Raw genomic sequence first — 11,479 nt, 5'->3', positions numbered from 1 at the left:
TGGCACTAATATTTGAAAAGTTGCTTCGCACAAAGAGGTGCCAACCGCGAAGTAGACGAAGTGTTGCCCATTTCATGAAGTTTTTCATCACCATAGCAGGTGGACATAGGCTAGTAAATGAGTATGGTGATGGCTGTGCTATATTTAGAAGTGTAGTTAAACCCAATGAAAAGATTTTTACTTTATGATGGTCTCATAATAAGATTATGAATATATGAGTTATGAGTATATGATAATATACTCATCATATGATTATGAATATATGTGTTATGAGTATATGATAATATACTCATAATATGATTATGAGTATAAGAATGCAAATATTTACTGATTATTTTGCAGGACAAGAGTAAAAATCTTTGCTGTGCATTTGGTTGTTTTAATACTCCAGCAAAAGACAGTTAACTCAGTTTCCACACCTTTCCATCGGAAGAAAAACACCGAGACATATGTAACAAGTGGATAGACGCCGTGAAACGTAAGGACTGGATGCCTTCCAAATACTCTGCGCTCGGCAGTGATCTCCTGCAGACCTCCTGGTCTGACGATGGCTGCCATACTAAAGCCTACTGCTGTACCAAGGGTATTTGATTCTCTGCCAAAATATTTACAACCGACTCAACTAAAGCATAGCTGACTGTTATGCCAACCAACACTATCTAAATCATCTCCACCAGACCGAGATGAGCCAGTCCTGGAACCTTCACTTTGCTATGAAGAGCCAACAGCCGCCAAGCAATCTGAAGAGATCATTTCCGACCCTCTACATAAGCGTACCTCGTACCTTGGAATAGGGAATTAAATTTTTCAAACATTTAGCGAGACCAAATATCTACTTCTGTACAAGCTTGGACAGGAGCATATAGAAACACTGCCCTCAAAGATTCGGGCCAAGGGAGGTTTCAACAATAATCCAGATGTCTGTAGCTTCAAATCTGCACTGAAAGCTCGACTAGTGAAAACAGACATCACACCTAGCACAAGTGCTAACTGTCTTGATTGTGATAGCTCAGATGGCTCCTGCTCCCTACTTCTCTCATCTAAACGAAGAAAAATTTATGTAGAAAGTGACGATAACTTCCATGATTATTTGGAATCAAGCCAACGGCTGGAAATCGATCTGTCAAAATCTGTCTCGGACATAGTGGAGTACATCGGTAGGTAAATACAACCAATTCCTCCAAATTTTCTACAAAACAAGAGATCTGGCACACATTGCAGCCTTGCTGCATGTGCTAAACTGCATGACTGCCCATATTGTGGTACATGATTTAGGTATGTACATGTATTTTGGTATTAGCTACTTTCACTTATTGTTAGTGTATAGAACAGATATACAGGTAGCAGAGTGGCTTGAAATAATATTGCAGCAAATCAGTGAGATGTAGGTAAATTTATTTTACGGTTGATACATGTACTTTTTATAATAATATTAACATATGATATTTATTTAGCAGGTTATGTGGTACGGAGCTTAAAACTCAACTGCAATGATTGCACCAGCTTTATAGCCTTCTGTCCAGATTTACCCACCAGGGATGATGCGACACTAATCAGTGTAAAATATGGAGGTGGTCTGTTTGCACCTCATCCTGTCATCACAAAGATATGTCTAGGCTCAGAACAGATCATATGGCAGTGTGTCAACTTACAAGGAATCACTGCAGACATACACAAGCTGGTAGTCACGAAGACTCTTTCATTGGTTTTACAAAGCAATTTGCATCAGGAATTTTCATGCTCAAGTCACAGCGCAGCGTTAATTAAAACTATCACATCCAGATATGTCAGAATTAGAATTCACCATGAGGCTACAAAGGTAGCAGCTAACAAGAGTAATCTTAGATCAAAGCTCAGCCGACTGGTCGTCTTTAGTCATGTGTAGCCTGTCACAATATGTCTAGAAAAGTGTACCATTTGTCATTTGTTTTCTACGATTTTTCTGATGCTGTTTGCATAACACCTAAGACCCAACATTTATATTCATGGCAACTGCGATCAGTGTACCATTTACCAGTGTGTATGCATTTGAAATCAGTTTGTACACCTAGCTATCAGACATGTTAGCCCATAGCATAGGACAACATTGATAATTTTGCAATATTTTTTGAATAGATCAATGTACATTTTTACTGGCACTTTACATATGAAATATTCAACTTTATGTTTACAAATTTGCAGGGTAGGAAATGCATAGTGTAAAAGCTTTCATCTAAAATTTTAAACCAATGTTTTGTGTACTTTAGTAGTTATGTCAAATTACATGTAGCAACAAAGCTGTCCTCTGTCATTCTTTCAATGTAAACAATGATGACTCACTTGCCTGACCAGCTGCAAGTGAACAAAGCGTTGACGTTACGTCGCGAAGAATGTGGCTATTTATGTAGGACACCGTGGCTTGGCATTGCCCAGTCTAGTATAGTTAATAGGTCTATGGTTATATCTATGGGAGGCAAAAAGACATACAGACTGACCACAACCCTTTGGTCACCATTGTTAAAAAGGCTCTGAACCGAGCCTCACCTCGTCTTCAGAGACTATTGCTAAGGCTGCTCAAGTATGACATACGACGAGTTTCCTATGTTCCTGGCAAGTTTTTGTATTTGGCAGATACACTCTCTAAAGCATACCTAGCTAATGAATCAGGTGATATGGAGGAAGAAGTGGTAATGATACATACTGTCCAAATAGAAGAACAAGCTAAAGGCATCTTATCCGCTGCATACCAGTCGGACCCTGTAATGAAAGAGCTTAGACAAACTATAATGAAAGGTTGGCCTAGTAAAAGACAAGTTCCTCACTCCATTCTTCCTTTCTGGTCAGTCAGAGATGAGCTGCATATTCAACATGGCTTCATTTATCGTTGTGAGCAACTAGTCGTACCTAGTACTCTTAGAAAAGACTACCTCAACAGAGTTCACCAGGTCATCTAGGCATGCAAAAATGTACAGATCGAGCTCGCCAGAGCATATACTGGCCTGGTATATCTTAAGACATTAAGGAGATGGTATCTCGTTGTTCAACATGTCAAAGGTTTGCTAATCACCAACAAAATGAGCCACTTATACCTTATGAGGTTCCCAGTCTTCTCAGTTCTTGGAACAAAGTGGGAATGGACATTTTAGAGTTTCAAGGAAAGAGCTATCTTCTTGTTGTTGATTTCTTCTCTCACCTTCCAGAGCTATGAGTTTTGAAACAGAAAAGGAGTAAAGATGTATTCTCTGCTTTGAAGTCCATATTTGCTGTCCATGGAATTCCTGTAGCCATCATGGCCAATAACATGCCATTTGGTAGTGCTTGCCTGGCTAGTTTTGCAAAGGAGTGGGGGTTCAATGTCATAACATCTAATCCAAACTACCTGCGTTCAAATGGTATGGCAGAACGCTACGTTCAAAATGTGAAACAATTCATGAGAAAGGCTAATGATTCAGGTAGTGATGTGTATACAGCACTGTTAGCTTACCGACAGACACCCCTTTCAGGATTAATGTTCAGCCCAGCTGAGCTTTTTAACAGGTGTATACGGGGTCCACTTCCACTTACCACAGAGACGATGATGCCCTCAGTACCAGAAGCAAAAGAGGATTTGCTACTTCGTCAAACATCTCAAAAGACTATCCATGATCGAAGTGCTCATGCACTCAAACCTCTTCATAAAGGAGATCAGGTACTTGTTCGTACTGGTCATGAAAACAGGTGGCATCAGGCTCAGGTTAAATCTCATCATCGGAATCCCCGGTCATACATCGTTGAGACTGATTCTTCTACTCTGAGGTGTAACCGAGTTCACCTAAAGCCTGATCTTAGTGCTAACATGTCTGCTTCAGCTAATGGGAAAAACGCTGAACAGAGATCATCATAAACAGATGAGGCAACAGCTCTGGATACCTCAGCAGGTTCACCGGGTGCTCCGACCTTGACACCCAGAAGAAGTCGGAGAGCAAATCTGGGGACTCTGCCACAAAGATTTGCAGAGTTCGACACGGAGTAGCTCTAACCAGCTACTCACTAACATTGTACATAGTCTTTTATATTAGTTTGTTATTATCTGACTCACCCATTCGTCATATTTTATAGTTCGTCTTCTCGAGAAAAAAGGGAGGATTTTATGTCACGTATTAACCAATTAGATTTATGATAACACTGGATTAGCCAATAGTTCAATAGTACAACACAACAGCATGAGTTCACGAGACAACGGTTCAAGCATGGTATAGGACGATAGCGGTAGACAATCAGTTTACAGCTAAAACTTATTGCTATTATTAGGGTTGGCCAGCCACTTAGATTATTTACATTAACGACAACACTCGAATCACTCAACACTACTAAGGTAAACAACTATCTTGTAACACACAAGTTCCATCTAGCATGGCAAAATGTGTACTAGTAACACTCTTACTGCATCCATCCCAGCGTAACGTGCGCAGCAGCTAATACCGCCACTTAACCAACACTGCTCACTGTGCATTAAAGAACAGTTGTAGTACGCATATACTGTGTGTCCCCTATTAGTAAAAGTACACAATACAATTATAATAGCGTGACTGTGATATGCTAACTACAGCTAATGCAACTTAGTAAAGATCCAACAAAATTGTTACATATGTAGTGTATTTTACATTTGGGCACCAGTGCGTAGTTATCGATGCGCAGTCAAGATGGTTTCGTAACGGTCACAAGTCACAACCACTATAATAATAATACATGTAATAGGTAATAGTATAGTATATAGGAATAGTAGAAATTGATAATAGGAAATTAGCTAATAGGAATAGTATATCCGGTTCTGGTAATGGCGAGACCTTTTTTACACTTGTGGTTTACCTGTTAATTGTTTGTGGTTATTACACGGGTATCTTGTGTTTTTATTAGCTATTATATTAACCACTCTGACATATTTGTGTTGAGATTTTATATTTTGAGTCATGCCTCCGGGCACTGACCGCTTCAAGCTTTACGCAGTCAACAAGGGCAGACGGTCAAATATATTTGACAACTGGGCATTAGCTGAGCAGCAGGTGGTAGGATTCAGTGGAGCCGTATACAAAGGCTTTAACAGTGAGCGAGCTGTTGAGAAATTTATGCTATCTGTCGGCATCACTAAGCCAAAGTACATTGTAACATAACCTAATCAAGAATCCCAGTCTAGATCAAGCTCTCCTAATAATTCCACCTCGTTGAATGATTCTGACCTTCTAGGACTAGAGTCCACCACCAATAATATTTGCTCCATCCCGGCTAACCAGACAACGATCAACACTTGTAATCAACCATCTAGTGCAAACAAGTGTAATAACTGCACAAGCCTATCAGTGATTATTCAAGAACTAACATCACGCATAGATAAACTTGAGTCTAAACTTGACAATATAAACAAGAAGGACAACCAAACTAGCTCTTTTGATGCAAGCTTGTCTACCCTCTCAAACCGCATATCAAAGGTTGAACAATCTTTGAAGCAGTCCTACAGAGATGCCACATTATCTTCACCACTGACAACACAACCCAATAGAGCTCCCTCAACAGCTCACAATTCTCGCCATTCTAATAAGAAAAATCAAGACAGCTCATCAAATGTAAACAAGGCTGTTAAATTTCATATCAAATTCGAACCTGAGAAATGCGTAGTGATTAGTGGCACGTCTGCTGAAAACATGAGATCCCTCAACCATGATTCTATCAGGCACACTCTCAGTGCAAATCATGGCCCAATAATGATTGACAACATCTCTCGCTACAAATTTAAATCCGACAATCCCAAATACTTGGTACAATTATCTAGCACTGAAGAGGCAGAGAGGGTTGTTTCTAACTGGAACTTAGAATCATTCGGTGGCTCTGCTGCCAGACATACAATTAAGCCTGATAACAACGCAACCATAGGCATGATGAGAGGTGTGCCACTAGATATCTCTGATGATGTCATTCTACAAGCTACTGAGTCAGCATACACTGGATCCAAAACTACTCGGCTCTCTAAAGACGGCCAAAAACTACGTACAATCAAAATAATATTTACAGACCAAGATAAGTTAGCTGCAGCCGTAAAATATGGCATCACTATTGATTCCTGTAACATGATCTTCAGAGTCGAGCTTCCGTATACTACCAATACTGTTAACAATGTCTGAAAAAGCTTTTGGAATGCCTATTGGGCATCTAAATATCAGAGGACTGGTTAGAAAAGTTGATGAACTTAAACACCATGTAGTCAAACATAGTTTGAAAATTATACATATTTCCGAAACATTTTTGAAACCTAACTTGAGCTCAAACTTGCTATATATTCCAAACTTTAGTACTATTCGTAGAGAGAGAGCTATAAAACATGGTGGCGGTGTTTTGACCTATATTCATTCAACTCTTAATCATACAGTCTTAACTAATCTTGATGATATTCTTCCTGAATCATTAGCCATACAAATATCCCAACCCTCAGCCAAACCTTTTATCACCTCAGTTATCTACATGTACAGACCTCCTAATTCCCTAGCCAGTTGGTTAGACCAATTCGCTTTATACTTTACAAAATGTAAAGAAATCTGTGACGAAATTATTATTCTAGGAGACTTCAACATTGATCTAAACACATCAAATATAAAATAGACAGACCTAATTAATCAAATTGGTCTTTTACAACTTATCCAATCCCCTACTAGAATTCAAGTCCACTCAAAGTCACTAATTGATCACATTTATGTGACGAATCCAAGTAACATCCACCAACACGGTATCATTGATATTGGTTTAAGTGATCATAACATGGTGTACGCAAGACGCAAATTAGGGGTCGCATCACAAACCACAAAACGCCGCACCAAAATCACATACTATGACTGGAAAAACTTCTCGACCCAATCATTTCAAAGAGACATTAATTTTGCTTCCTGGAGGGAAGTGTATGAAGCCAACTCATCGGAGCTTATGCTGGATAAATTCAATACGAAATTACAGTCAATAGTTGATAGTCATCTTAAACTAAAGACAAGATATGTTAAATCAAAGGTACTGCCAGTTTGGTTGGGTCATGAGGTCCAACAAAGCATCCAACATCGGGACTTTTTAAAAAAAGCTCAACGCTGGGCTGAATACAAACATCAGAGAAATTTCACCACCAACCTTATACAGAAAAAAAAGAAACAATGTGTTGCCAATCTTGTATCCCAATCTGACACCAAACAAACTAAACATCTATGGAATGTACTTCGCAAACCTCAACTATCCTCAACTATTCTGAACATACCACAGTCTCCGACCGATCCTTGCACCTCGTCGCTAACAAAAGTAGTGAGCTCGCTTAATCATCACTTTGTTAATATAGCTCAATCAACAAAAATTGACTCCTCAAAAAACGTGACAACACCATTGACATCAGTTGTACCACCACCTCCCCTAATACACACAATACCTAACATCAACGCTTCAGAAGTAATTCTATTCTTCAAAGCAATTGGCCATAGAAAAGCCATCGGTTTTGACAAGTTGCCAGTTCGCATCCCCCAGTTAACATTTCCCTTCATTTTCCACTTAATCACCGACATCCTCAACAAATGCATTACAGAAGGCATCTTTCCTTCTCAATAGAAAGTAGCTATTGTAACACCACTGCACATGGGTAGAGATCCTAATGCTTTGTCAAACTATTTCGGTTTCATCCGTCCTCTCTCTAAAATATATGAAAAGCACATTTTGTCTGCCCTTCAATCTCATCTGAGTGCTAACAAAATCATTAACGTAGCCCAATCAGGATTCAGAAGATTGCATTCCTGCACCACAGCTATGCACCATCTCTACTCTACTTGGCTTGATGAGGTCAAATGTGACAAACTTCTCTTACTTTTGTTTCTAGACTTCCGCAAAGCTTTTGACGTAGTCAATCATCAGATATTACTGAGCAAACTGGAACACATAGGAATAGCTAGTAACTTTCTGAAAACCCTTCAATCTTTCTTATCTAATCGTCGACAATGCGTGAAAGTCAGAGACGTTCTATCAAACATGCTGCCAACCACATCTGGTGTCTCTCAGGGATCAATTTTAGCGCCTACCCTCTTTCAAATATACATCAATGACTTATTATCCTTGCCCCACTATTGCAAAGCCCACGCCTATGCAGATGACACCACTTTCTTTATTTCTTCCCGCAACCTGCAACTTCTTCTGCAGCAACTAAATCAAGACATGCTACTCATTCAGCAATGGTGTGGCATGAACAAAATGCAACTAAATTTCTCTAAGTCTCACTACCTACTTATCAATGCCCCCAAAACCAACCTTATCAACATTAGTATCGGTGGCCATCTCTTAAAGAAAAAAAGTCAATCTAAGTTGTTAGGCTTCGTAATCAATGATTCTCTCAAGTGGCAAAACCACATATCACACATCTCCAGCAAGGTTTTTCCAATCTTAGATTGTTTTATAATCTAAGGCACCTCTTAGACTTCACCAACTCAAAACAGTATTACTTCAATTTCATCCACCCTTACCTCATATCCGGAATCCACCTATATTACTCACAAAGCCCAACTCTCCACACTAACCAACTATATCTACTCCAAAAGAGAGCTCTCCGACTCATCTGTCTCAAACCCAACCGGCAAGTGAAATCTAAAACTCTATCAACACATTTAATTATAAACAAGACAGCCATACTACCTCTACCAGCCCTTTCAATCTACTTTACTCGCCTCTCTAGTTTTCTAATAAAGAATAACCTTTGCCCAACTTACCCTTCTGGTGCTTTTGAACGAGAAACAGTCCTAACATCGACAAGTCCGAACCTAGACAAGTCCCAATCTTGACAAAGGTTGGTCCGAATCTAGACAAAGGCTGGTCTGAATATCGACAAAGTTGGTTAGGAAAAAGCGGCTAGGAAACCCTTTGTCCAATTGTTTTTGATGCATGTATATGTTTCACAGGGAACTGCAACAACACAAATTCCAACTTGCTTCGTTTTGATGTCAGGAAGGAAGAAGGCAAATTACATTGCCGTTGGTTAATACAAGCATAAATATCAAGCGCACAATTGGATACAGAAATTGTGAAAAACTTGAAAAACCATTTTGTGGTGTTAAAGAAAGAATGCATGACTACAAAATTATAACATATCCATGGGTCTAAGTGTTTATCTATCGTATGTCCAGTTATAGCTGTTATAGATTTAGTTTAGTTTAGTTATTAGTTTAGAGGTTATATTGTGACTTCCGGTAGACCGTGAGACAACCTCAATGGCGGATGCTGCTTGTGTTATAACTTACATAAATAAATCCTAATAAATACTTGTTTATACCTGACATCTGATCCTGTAATTAATCAAAAATAAAACATGGCGCTGCGAGTAGGGTCAGCAAGCACCCTATGATTGATGTGAACTGTCAGGAGTGAGACATTGTCTCAACAAAGCGTGCCACAGGCAAATCAGTCTATCAATGGAATGTTGATCTGACTTTAGACCTCTCAGATAAGTGCAGTATAGTAACCATATAGTATTCTTCAATCTACAGAAATTATGCCAGCAGTAAAACCTCCCAGTGAACTGGATTTCACTAATGCCAGTGAAATGTGGCCTGAGTGGAAAAAGCATTTTGCCAGATATAGGAGTGCAGCTGACATTGATGCCAAAACAGCCCAGAAACAAGTGGACATACTCATTTTTGTAATGGGGGAAGAAGCTGAAAAAATATTCCCTTTGCTAACAGTAGCACCTGATACTAGTGGTACACCTGCGAATACATTGTATGCCAGAACATTAGCTGCATTTGATGCATATTTCCAACCCAGAGACTGCTCACTACACTACAGTATGCTGTTTTCTAACCGTGTTCAGGGTAATCATGAATCTAATGAGGAATACATTAGGGCGCTATATGAGTTAGTCACCAAATGTAATTGGGGAGATGAACAACAAGTGTCTATGTTGAGAACAAGAATCTTGGCTGGTATGAAAGATAAAGAGTTATCCAGGGAGTTGCAATTAGATGACCGTGTGACTTTAGATGCAATTAAATCAAAAATGAGGGCCAAAGAAATAATTCTCAAGCATCAGAGAGAGGAAGTAGATGGGCTACGCAGCTCTAGCAGCTCAGTAGTAAATTCAGTAGGCCTAGATGCTGAAGGAGGAGTGGCACCAGTGAATGCAATAAACCGAAAGTGGAGAGGTCAAACGACACCTCATTCTGACAAAAAACTGGTTTCTGACTGTAAATATTGTGGGGGTAGCCATGCACAAGGCCGGTGTCCCGCGTATGGAAAGCGGTGTAACACATGCAATCTATTCAATCATTTTGCCCGAGCGTGCAAACAAGGCCGAGGACAGAGAAGTGACAATTCTCTAAAAACGCTATCTGTAGAAGTAGATTCTCAATGGGAGGGTAATGCGTATGGAAAGCATTAGGCACTGGCGGTGTCTGTAGGAAACCCAGACTCTGAAGAAGAGAGTGACATTGAATTTTCAGTTTTTAGTGTTAACGGGGGTAATGGGGGTTGGTTCTTAGATATTTCTATTGTGGACAAAATTGTAAAATGTCAAGTTGACACGGGGGCCCAGGTAAGCATTATGGACATGTCTACTTTGAAGAGTTTGGGGGTTAGTCGCATTAAGAGCACTAGGATTTCACTACTGGGTTTTGGGGGCCAACAAATTCGGCCACTCGGTAAAGTCTCATTGCGGGTGACAATCAATAAAAGGGCATGCGAAACGATGTTTTATGTAGTTGATGGTTCAGCACATCAGGGGACTCTGTTGGGATTACCTGCCATCAAGGATTTGGGGCTCATACCGGGTGTAAATGTAGTAAACGAGCTGTCAATCAGCAATGCCGGTTCTAAAAAATGTGAAGACATTGTGAAAAGTTATGAGTGTGTTTTCCAGGGTTTGGGTAAGCTTCAAAACGAAATTAAGTTTCAGTTAAAGCCCTCAGCTGTGCCTAAAGCAGTAGCATCTAGAACAATACCACAGGGTATTAGACAAAAGTTCAAAGATGAATTGAACAAACTGGAAAATGATGGTATCATATGTAGGGATGACGAGCCCTCCGAGTGGCTAAGTCCAACAGTAACTGTTAGAAAACCAAATGATAAGATCAGAATATGCTTGGATCCACAGTACTTAAATACTCAATTGATCAGAACACAGTGTCTCATTAGTACCAGCACAGAGATATTTGCTCGTCTACGTGGGGCTAAGTATTTCAGTTGTTTAGATGGGAAGCAAGGCTTCCACCAGTTGTCATTGACCTATGAGTCTTCGAGGCTCACCTGTTTCGTCACATCATACGGTAAGTTTAGATACCTCAGATGCCCTATGGGTATATGCAACGCACCTGAGCTATTTCATGCCAAAATGGTTGACATGTTACAAGGCATTGAGGGAGTAGAGGTATATATCGATGATATTTTGATCCATGCCAAAACGTTAGAGCAGCATAATGATAGGCTACGCCAAGTTTTAGAGAGATGTAAAAGCGCTGGCCTAACC

This window comes from Watersipora subatra, chromosome 11, assembly GCF_963576615.1.
Source record: "Watersipora subatra chromosome 11, tzWatSuba1.1, whole genome shotgun sequence".
Lineage (NCBI taxonomy): Eukaryota > Metazoa > Bryozoa > Gymnolaemata > Cheilostomatida > Watersiporidae > Watersipora > Watersipora subatra.
The sequence above is the reverse complement of the archived record's forward strand: the minus strand, read 5'-3'. Positions refer to the sequence as shown.